The sequence below is a fragment of the Microtus oregoni genome, unplaced genomic scaffold (genome assembly GCF_018167655.1).
Source record: "Microtus oregoni isolate MIOR12 unplaced genomic scaffold, Mior012 000004F_ref0000308, whole genome shotgun sequence".
Lineage (NCBI taxonomy): Eukaryota > Metazoa > Chordata > Mammalia > Rodentia > Cricetidae > Microtus > Microtus oregoni.
In genome coordinates this window covers 17,035,674-17,046,406 of record NW_024543063.1, presented here as the reverse complement: position 1 = coordinate 17,046,406, position 10,733 = coordinate 17,035,674, and positions in this window count along the sequence as shown.

Genomic DNA, 10,733 nt, shown 5'->3' with positions numbered 1-10,733 from the left:
GAATAGGTTATCAAAGTATTAAAATTTATAATTCTTTTCACGAAACCTGTGATTCTGAGGTTTTACTTTTATTTTTTTTTTAACCCAGTGAAAGATTTTGTTGTAACCTGCAAGTATATTTTCTAACTCAAAGACAGCAATGGGTTGACTGATTAAAAATGCGTCCATCTGTTGGTTGATGTGTTGCTTTGCTATTTGGAAGATGCAAAACTAAGGTTTTTCTTTTCTATGAAGACCCTCTAACTGTGGCATGAGTTATGAAACCTTCTGTTTACATTCACACACGCGGTAAAGGTTAATATTATAACCAGCATGCATACACAGAGCACTTTCTCTATTTCTAAAAGTAATTTCTTTAGTAGGTTTGAGGTTTTATAGACAAGAACTTTTGGAAAACAGACTCTTCTATAAAATGCAAAATAAGAACCATCTATTCTCCTTTGAAAACACTTGTAGAACTCTTCCTCTAAAGGGCTTGCCCACAAAGCATCAAGTTGCCTACAAACCGTTTGCTTTTTCCTTCATGCGCAGTAGATGATTATTTTGAAATGACTGGTGGTGAATATTTTCCCTCGAGGACAAAATATAGAACGTACTAGAACTAAGACTGTGTTATTTTTGAGTCTGAGGGCCCACTGGATGCTGTGCTGGAGGCTGGGGCGTAAGGAGATTGTCTAATGTCAAACAATTCAGAACCGAAGGCTTCTAGTATATTCCTTTTGTTATTTGGGTATGTTTCCACAGCTCCCCCACATTAAACTGCTTGAGTCCCCTACTCTGTTATGTTATAGGCAGAACACTCCTTCTGCCCATTGAGATTTGCATCATCCATACCTAATGGGATCCATTTTACTGACATCTGAATTTAATATGAATGCCAGGTATGGGAAAGAAATTGAGATTTATACCTGCAGGTAGATCGATATATGTGTGCACACACACACTTCAGTAGCTAAAGGTCAATATTTACCTATCTAGGTATAAAGGTTGGTGAAGTCTGGAGAGATGGCTCAGGAGTTAGGAGCATGTGCTGTTCATCCTGATTACAGCTTGGCTCGCAGCACCCAGATCAAGTAGCTCATCACAGCCTGCTACTCCGGCTCCCTCCCGAGGATGCAGTGACCTCTGGCCTCTGTGGTCATCTGCGTTCATATGCACATGCCTCCACAGACACACATGCATTTGCATAATTGAATATGATAAAAATTAAATTTGTTTTTAAAAGCTGGTATCTGTGAGAGATGGTTCATGAGAAGAAGCATCCCCACAAATCAACAGCACATTTGTCCTCAATCAAGTCTAACACCTGTGCCAATGCGAAGACGAGAAAATGCTTGCACACTGGCATAGAAAAGCCATTATGGAAAAATGAATGGAGGTTTCTTATAAACCAAAACAAAAGACAGTGAACCAACTAAACAAACAAAATTCTATCCGTGATCCTACGTATGGATATTTATCCCCAAGTTATTAAATCAGCTTGTTAAAAGATGTGTCGGGGGCTGCAGAGATGGCTCAGTGGTTAAGAGCACTGTCTGCTCTTCCAGAGGTCCTGAGTTCAATTCCCAGCAACCACATGGTGGCTCACAACCATCTGTAATGAGGTCTGGCACCCTCCTCTGGCGTGTGGGCATACATGGAGGCAGAATGTTGTATACATAATAAATAAATAAATCTAAAAAAAAAAGAGATACGTCTGCAATTCTATTAGCAACAGACAAGTCAATATAGTTATCTGACCAGATAAAGTGATGTGTGTAGGCTCTGTGTGTGTGTGTGTAGAGGAATGCTATTAAGTCTTAAAACTACATAAATTCTGTCATTTGCATCAATGTGGATAGGATCTAAACAAAGCTGACTCACAGGAACAGAAAGGTGAACATTGGCCGGGCGGTGGTGGCGCAGGCCTTTAATCCCAGCACTCGGGAGGCAGAGGCAGGCGGATCTCTGTGAGTTCGAGGCCAGCCTGGTCTACAAGAGCTAGTTCCAGGACAGGAACCAAAAGCTACGGAGAAACCCTGTCTCGAAAAAATAAAAAAAAAAAAAAAGAAAGAAAGAAAGAAAAGAAAGGTAAACATTGGTTCAAGAGGCTAGGAGTGTGACGTGTCTGTGAAAGGATACGGTACAAAACTCCCAGACAGGAAGAATGAGTATTTGGCGGGATCTAGTGCATTCTTGTGAATATATAGTCAGTAATGTTGGACATTTCTAAATTGCTGAGAAGGTAAATGACCATGCCTGTAATCTCAGGGCTGTGTGGTAGAGAGAGGAGAATCCCCAAGCCTTGCTGTCCACCGGTCTAGCTCTGGGATCAGAAAAAACAAAAACAAACAAACAAACAAAAAAAAAACCCTGCCTCCAAGGATTAAGGCTGAGAAGGACAGAGGAGGACATTCAGCATTCTCTTCCACCCTTCATACATACAATGGCATAGTCACCTACAAACCATGTACAGGTACATACATCACACGCGTGTATCACAGAAACCCTCCCATTCACAAATACACACACATACAAATACTAACAAAACAAGCGATTTAGCACAATTGTCCGGGACCTCGTCCATTCAAGGCATTGCAATCATAAGAGAAATCTCTTGTGTGTGTCAGCCACGTTGTGGTGGCTGGATACAAAGTGTGTCACTCCTGACATCCTCCTGAGGTTGCCCACAGTTATGAGCCCAGTTAACAAACGAAGGCATGGACGTTCTCACTTAGGCATCCACTTTCCTCAGAATGTGAAACCCAGGAGGAGAGCTACGTCACGTGTTTCGAATGAGGGCAGGGCGCAGCCTGGCTCAGCTGACCCTCAACTCGGCTCAGCGTTAGTCTCCTCTGCTTTAGCCAAAAGCACGTGAATCAAACGGGGGAACAAAACTGCCAAGATTAAATCTCTACACGAATGTACTATGCTACTCTCACAAAGAAGCAAGTTTTGCATGTTGCCTAATCACTGCAGCACTTGTGGAAGGTCAGACGTGGGGAAGCAAGAGGGTACAAACTGAAAAGCGCTCCTTTCCCTACGCTGCATTGGAACCACCAATTTGAATCTTCTAAGCTGTTAAACTTTTCAGCCAGCGAGCTGTAACCGGCTAAGATGGCTGTGTGCGTTGGAAGTTTTAGCTCTTTCTTCTGTTTGCTGGGGTAAAACAAACAGTGAGAAGAAGAAACAAACGTCTGTGGTTTGAGGGGACAGTGGTCAAGCTCCCTGAATGGCAAGTTTGCTGCAGAGACGAGGGGAAATGAGAAAGTCTGTTTACAGAAGTGGGCACATTTGTCCAAGCTGGCACGACACGCGGCCATTCGTTTGGTGTAGCAGACAGAAAGTCACCTTGTGAAAGTTTACATCTATTTCCCAAAAGGACTTAATGAATAGACCCAAAAGGCAGAGCAGTGTGAATCCTATGCAATCTCCAAAAAGAACTAGAGCTTCCCACAGCTGGGAGAAACTAGATTCTCTATACCTGTAACAACTCAAAAAATAAAGGGAATATCCAAGATACACACACAGTAGGGAACTCTACACACACACAGTAGGCACTTGTCTCGCAGAGTAGGGACTCCCTACACACACAGTAAGGACACACACATACACCTCCTGAAACTTATTTTTTATGGTTATTTCCCATAATAGATACTAAATGGACATGGAAAAAATGTATGTTTCTCATAATGAAGAAAGAGTCAAAGAGAAAAATCGGCACGGTAGAATGAAAAGAAAAAAAATCAATACTCGTACTGAGATATGAGGCCATTTCTTTACAGGTGCTGATTCTCAGAGAGTTTATTTTTTCCCCTCTAACAATTAACCATCCGTCTCCCTCCTATGTAAAAACTGTGTTTATTCTGGCCCAGACTGCTACAGATGTTGCATGAACGGTATATTCTTTGTAGCTGGTGAAGGCCTGCTGCTGACAAACAGTATTTCAGGGTTGATGGGAACTCATTGCTGGTGTGTACACGCATGGGTAGAAGGTTTGTACAAATACTCTCTGGGCTCACTTGGCACTGGAATTCACCAAACCAATGCAAACTGAAATTGGAACAACCCTTCTTTTCCTGAGAAGGTGCTCTCCTAAAAGCCCGCTTCTCCCCGGAACTGACTATAAATTATTGGGGGTCCCAGAGCTTTGAGATATTCATCCCGAGCACTACTCAATTTGCTCCCTCCAATTTCAGAGCGATTTTGAAAATTAATCAACTGTCAAAAAAAGTTGAACCCTGAGTGATGGTCAATTGAAATTATACATGTGTGTTATATCAGAACACGAAGCGCAAAGCACTACAGAATAATAAACAGGTAAGTTATCCTTGGACAGTCTGTGCAGTGGGGCTTCAATTTTAAAATTTTAAAGCTTTTGCTGTCTGCCAGTCTTCTGTCATGTATATGAGCACATATGGTTTTCCAGAATCTATTGCACTTTTTTCCTATTTTTATACTAAGTTTTTTTTTTTTAGCATCATTTTTGAAGAACAACTGTGCTCAGGGGAAAAAAAAGTCCCCAAATTATTGTGACTTGGTAATTATTAGCTTTGCACTCAACAAGTTTTAGAGCCACCGTGGAGCAAACATTTGCCAAACATTCCCCATGGATTTGCCCAGCATCTGTGTTAACATCCCCAGCAAGCTCGGGGTTGTAAAGTTGTTTGTGCAGGCTTATTGGTTACACAGTTGCTTCTGCATCATGGCTGCCTGCCTTTTGCCTGGCCCGATGAGAGACCCAGTCGTGATGAAAGACAGATAATATTCCCAGACACGCAGCAACACAGAGGATCCTTATTAGTGACAAACTATAATATTCAAAGAGCTATCTCTCACAGCTGTATCTTTTTACTTTCTGATCTGGGGTAAAAGCAAAACAAAATAGGAAAAACAAAAACCTTGAATACAGCTAGTGGAAACAGTTGGTTGTAATATATTATTGGGTCAAATTATAATTATTTTAGGATATATACCTTCATGTTACCTTGTATTGGAAGCAAATATAATTCATATCCAAGTAGGTAAAAATCCACTTACTATTAGAAAAATGTTGCGATTTCTGGTGATTTTTATGGTAAATTTAGGATGTTGGAGAAAATCCTGAGTTTCAGTTGACTGGTCAAGTTTATGAGACTACAATTCAGCTAGGCATGGTGGCCATACCTGTAATCTCAGCACTCAGGAGACAGAGGCAAGAGGAGGGATCACCAGTTGGAAGTCAGCCTGGTCTACATAGTGAGCTTCAGGCAAACCAGCACTACATAGTGTGATCCTGTCTCAAAACAAAACAGAACTGAGCTCTAATGGGAATGGCATCGAATTAAAAAGAAAAGTAATTTGAATAAAGTCAATGTCTCAATTCAGGTTAGCTAAAACCTAGCGACCCAAGTCCAACTGACTGGAGTTTTCATTTCCAAACTGTAAGACCGACGTCATCTGCCATCCAAATAGAGACATCTCAGTAGTGTGGCCTCTTGTCACCACGTGCAACCTCCTCCCAGTATTAAGACATCGAATCTCAGAGGATGAAATCCGTACAAAATCAGAAGCAGAACCGTCCTCAGGCAATTCCAACTAGCCAAACCAAATGCTCTGGAGTAAGTGTAGAAAGAGACATTAACAGTACTTACAGGCCAGCTAAGAAGCAGACAGTCCAAGGAAAAGAGAGACACCTCTATCACCCAAACTAGGAGAGAAGCTAGGGCTAGTCTCCATCCAGCACGGAGCTCTGCTAAGGGACACAAGGGAGTTGTAACCTTTGCCTCCACCGGCCCTGGAATGCTTGGCTTCCCAGGGAGACTTTACGTTGCATTGTCGCTGGGCTGCAGATGTTGGGGGCTGGTATACATGCTTGAATTTTCTGGTGTGTTTGAGAAAGTTGTTTCTGTAGGCGCTTTGCACCAAAGCCCCCCCCCCCCCCACCAGTCGTCTACCCACGCACACACATACCCTCCCTCAACCCCTGGCCTTGGAAGAATCGCTCGCGTTCCCTCCCCCACCCCCTTCCCTTTCCATCTAAATACGGTGCCGGGCCTCAGGAGGCCTTGGCACACAAAGCTTCTACCCCAGGCTGTCACTTGACTGACAGCAGAAAGGTTGGACAGCTGTGTGTAGGTGGGCACGGCAAAGACAGAGCTGAGCAGATTAAAGCGAGAGAAGGCAGGCAGGGGAAGCTTCTAAATCGCGGGCCTTTCCAAAGCTCCAGAGCCGAACCTCTGTGATCATTAACCACATGGAGGACATATGGGAAAGAACTTTAAAGCTGGCCCATCTTAAGTCTTAAGAAGAACCCCGGTCTAGAAATAGACAGCTGTCAAACGCGCAAACGCACCCCGTAAAGAGAGGCGGAAAGAGCATCACTAAAGAAAGCTGTATGTGGGAAGACACAATGCAGGCCCAATTTTCTCATCGCCTCGGCAGCAGCACGCTGCTCTTTCTACCTGGGCTGTGAGTTCTGGAGTAACGTAACCTGTACGGGGGCGGGGAGGACAGCTTACAGCTAGACGCTTACCAATGCATTTTCAGTTGCAAAAATCCAAGTGAAAACCATAGACGATTCGGGTGCGGTCCTAATGAGACATCCAGAGGAAATGAGGCTCGCTTTCCTGAGCTGCAGTAAACTGACCGTTTGGTCGGATGGACCTGATTAATTCCAGCCAGTGTACAATTACCTCTGATAGGTGTCTCCCATAATACAAATAGGCAGAAGGAGATGGCAGTCATCCGACCTTGCTCTTAAGGGGAACACACTTCAGAATCTTCCTGACTCTCAACTGTGTGTGCTTGTTCAAGTTCCTTGTAATTCAGAGCTCCCAGAGATGACACTGACAGACACTGGGAATAGTTACATGTCTACTACTCCACCTACTAACCTACACAGCAGTGAGGATGAAGTCTCATGCAGTAAATGCTACATCCATTAGAATAGATAAATCCTCTCTGCAGAGCAAAGATGAATCCCACACAGGTCAAATCGCCTTCAATAAATTTAGAGGCAGCTAAGGTGTTGCTCTCTAAACTTATTCATCATAAAGTTCACAAGGATACCATTCTTCAAATTTTCAAGCTTAATTTTTCATATCTTAATCATCTTGCAAGAGGAGAGCCTGGGATGAACGCCTATGAGGAGTTAAATACAAAGAAGAAAGAACAAAACTTGATATATTTCAAATGTCAGTTGGAGTCCACTGGTCCATTTCTAGCTGTTTCTTTTTACTCCTTACTTCAGATCCATTGCCTGAATTAAGCCAGTTTATTTATGCAGATATATACATCAGCATGTGGGATTCCAGGTACCTATGGGCCAAAGGGTTCCTGGGAGTAGTTTAAAGTGGTAGAACACATGCTTGTCACAAAGCTTCTGAGTTAGACTTCTAGGAACTCTCCATTGCTTTAACCATGTGTGGAGCAAGCTTCTAAACAATGCCAGCTCCAAGCACTCCAATGCTGATCATTTGCCTTTCTGTATTACTTCCAGAGGAGAAACAATTTGGTCTGGCTTGAAGAGGCCTTCATTTGTTTTCGGTTGGAGTTTAAGTGGTATATAATTCAGAAAAACAAGGAGCCCTACACCATGCCTCTTGGAGTCATAGCTACATATCTTTCGTGATTTTGACAAGATGGTCCAGAAGCCCCATCTTTTTTTGTTTGTTTGTTTATTCCTGGCTGTCCTGGGGAACTCACTTTGTAAACCAGGCTGGCCTCGAGCTCACAGAGATCACCTGTCTCTTCCAAGAAGCACAGTCATTGTAGGGAAGAAGCCAGCATACACGGTTGGGCTGAAGAAATAAAAACAGAAATACAGCCCTGAAAGCAGTGTTTCCTCCAGAACTACGCTCATTCCCTGAGCTAAAGAAACTTTCAAAGTCTTTATCTGATGCATAACAAAACAGAGATCCTGGCCTTTTCAACATTTTTGGAACAGCCAGAGATTGCTTGGAGAGTGGGAAATAAATGTTCGGTACACGCTTTAGGCTGGTGGGGGAGGAGGAAGGTTAGGTCTCTAAACTTAAATCCTCACCATGCAGAAACATGATCATGGTCAACATTACTTTCTTTTAGAATTTCATTGCCATTAAGCACCGTTTTTCAAAAAAAAAAAAAATGGGGGAGAGTGAGGAGGGACAGCAGTTGTAAGCTTATGAACTTAAGTATTCCAAGCAGATAATTATTTCTCTCTTAAAGTGGTTTTTGTAAATTGCAAAACTCCATTTCCTCACACATAACGACTGCTAGTTTATTATCAAAAAATAATGACAATCTCCAATTAGTAATCCTGCCTCGGCAATTATAGTATTAAAATGGGGGAGCTGGAGAGATGGCCCAGCGGTTAAGGGCGTCAGCTGCTTATCCAGAGGTCCTGAGTTCAATTCCCAACAACCCCATGGTGGCTCACAGCACTCTATAACAGGATCTGATCCCTTCTACTGTATGATGCCCTCTTCCATGATGCAGGAATTCATGTAAATAGAGCGCTCATATGCATAAAATACACACATAAATATGTTCAAAAAGACTTTCAATAACTGTGCCACGCAGGTTGGCTTTCACAATTCGCATGAAAATGAGGGAACATGTATCATAGATATTGTATGGAAAGATGCAGAGTAAAGATTCTTTTACACTCCAGTAGGGCATGTTAAAAAAAATAAAGTAACTCTTATGTTAAGCTGGAATTCACGGAGCAGTCCAAGATGGATACAAAGTGTCTGATCTGAATTCTGCCCTGCCCCCCAGCTCCACCTCCCCTACACCTCTACCTCACCCACTCCTGGTGTCTGAAACTTAGGTGAAAGGCTCTCTAGATCTGAGGCAGGGTTGTCCAGAGGGTTCCTGTCTGTGCCCTTGTTCTCTTCACCATCCTTTGGGGCGGCAGGAGGAGTGACTTGTGGCCACATGAAAGGTGACATGGCCTCACAAGCCATAGAAGGAACCTGTGACACCTTCCATACAAGGTGTTTGGTACCCTGGAACTGCTACCTCGGAACTCGAGAGAGATCTGCTGGTCTCTACCTGTGGAGTGCTGGGATTAGAAGTGTGCACCACATCCTGTGAGGTGTTCTATTTTTGAGGCAAGCGACCTGGGTGGTAGTTGCAACTGGAGCACTTGCCTGTGTCTATGGGACTCCCCTGGCTTCCTATAAACAGGAGCACACCTGAAAACCCCTCCGTCTAAGAGTATACCTTAGACTGGCCAGCACAAGAGAAAACTTGGTTGGAAGGAAGTGGGGAGAATCCAAACACTTAGCCTCTGGAATCCTCTAGCCAGCCCTGGCCTATTTGGTGCTCCCAAAGACCTCTTTCTGTGGCTACTCTTTCCCCTTCCTGATCCACCCAAATCTGGGCTCGACTGCCTTCTTTCCGGTTCAGGTGTAACGGGTTGAAAAGAGCCCTATTTGTCATTTGCATGTGACACTGTGCCACAGCCTGGACTTCAAAGAATGAAATCTCTAACTGGGCTTCTTGGGGGGTCCCAGGAAGCCTACCAACCGTGGTACTTGGAAGCTCAAACGTTTTCCTGGGGAAGGTGAGAGCTATCAGTGACCTTTAAACACCCTTTCTTCTTGTTTTACTTGGTTGTTTTCGAGGCTATTGTGTTTGGAGATTCAAATCCTGGTGAATCACCAGGAATCTGAGAGACAAGGTCAGCTGTCCTGAGTCAACAGTGAGAGAAGGGAAGAGATTCAAAATCATTTTCCACCCTTTCCCATTCCAGGAATTCGTCAACTCAGAACCCTTGTTCTCACGTAGCACGGAAGGAAAATCTGAGGGCTTAGGTCCTTGTGGGACTTTCAAGTTCTTAATGATTTTTCACTGTAATCATTTCTACAGTTATTATTTTATCCATACACAGACTGTTGGGGAGGCAGAACAGGCGCCTCATGGGTTAAAAACACCTACACTTCCAGAGAACCAGAGTTTGGTGCCCAGCCTCCCCCAACTCCCAGGCCCTCACATGTCAAGTGGCTTACAGCCACCTGTAATTCCAACATCAGGGCATCTGAAGCCCTTTCTGAACTCTGCAGATACCTTCAAATAGATGGTACACCACACACACACACACACATACACACATTTTAATGTTAAAAAACAAAATATTTTTAAAACCTTAATTCAACTCAGCCTTTGCAGTTTAATTTGTAGCTCGAGTCTTAGTGGTAGGCAACATACCAAAAGTACAAAAGTTTACCTAAATTGTCCTTTTCAGTATGCTTATTAGCACATATATTTTGACATGTATCTTAGCATTCCCAAACTATATCTGAATTCTTATGAGCAGGGTCTTTTCCCTTAAATAAATCCAGTTATTTAATTTTATATTTATTTTATGTATGTATGTATTGAGACATGGTCTTACTGCATAGTCCTGGGTAGAATTCACTATGTAGACCAGGCTACCCTGGAGCTCACAAGAGATCTGCTTGTCTCTGCCTCTGGTGTGCTGGGACTAAAGGTGTATGTCATACCCCGTGAGGTATTTTATGTGAGAGGCAGGTGATTTGGATTGCAGCATTTCCTGTGTTTATGTGACTCTCCTGGCTTGCTATAAATAGGCGCACTTAAAACCACAGGGTGTTAGAGTATACACTGGACAGTTCTGAATTGGTGGTCAGCAGGGCCAATACTAAGCTTTCGTTTCTGCACCATTTTAAGACAGAATCGTATTTGTCAGGTTATGTTGTCCCAATAGACAAGAGAGCAGTCCTTTCGGTGGTCACTAAGAATGAGGGCAGTCCAGCAGTTTCACCAGG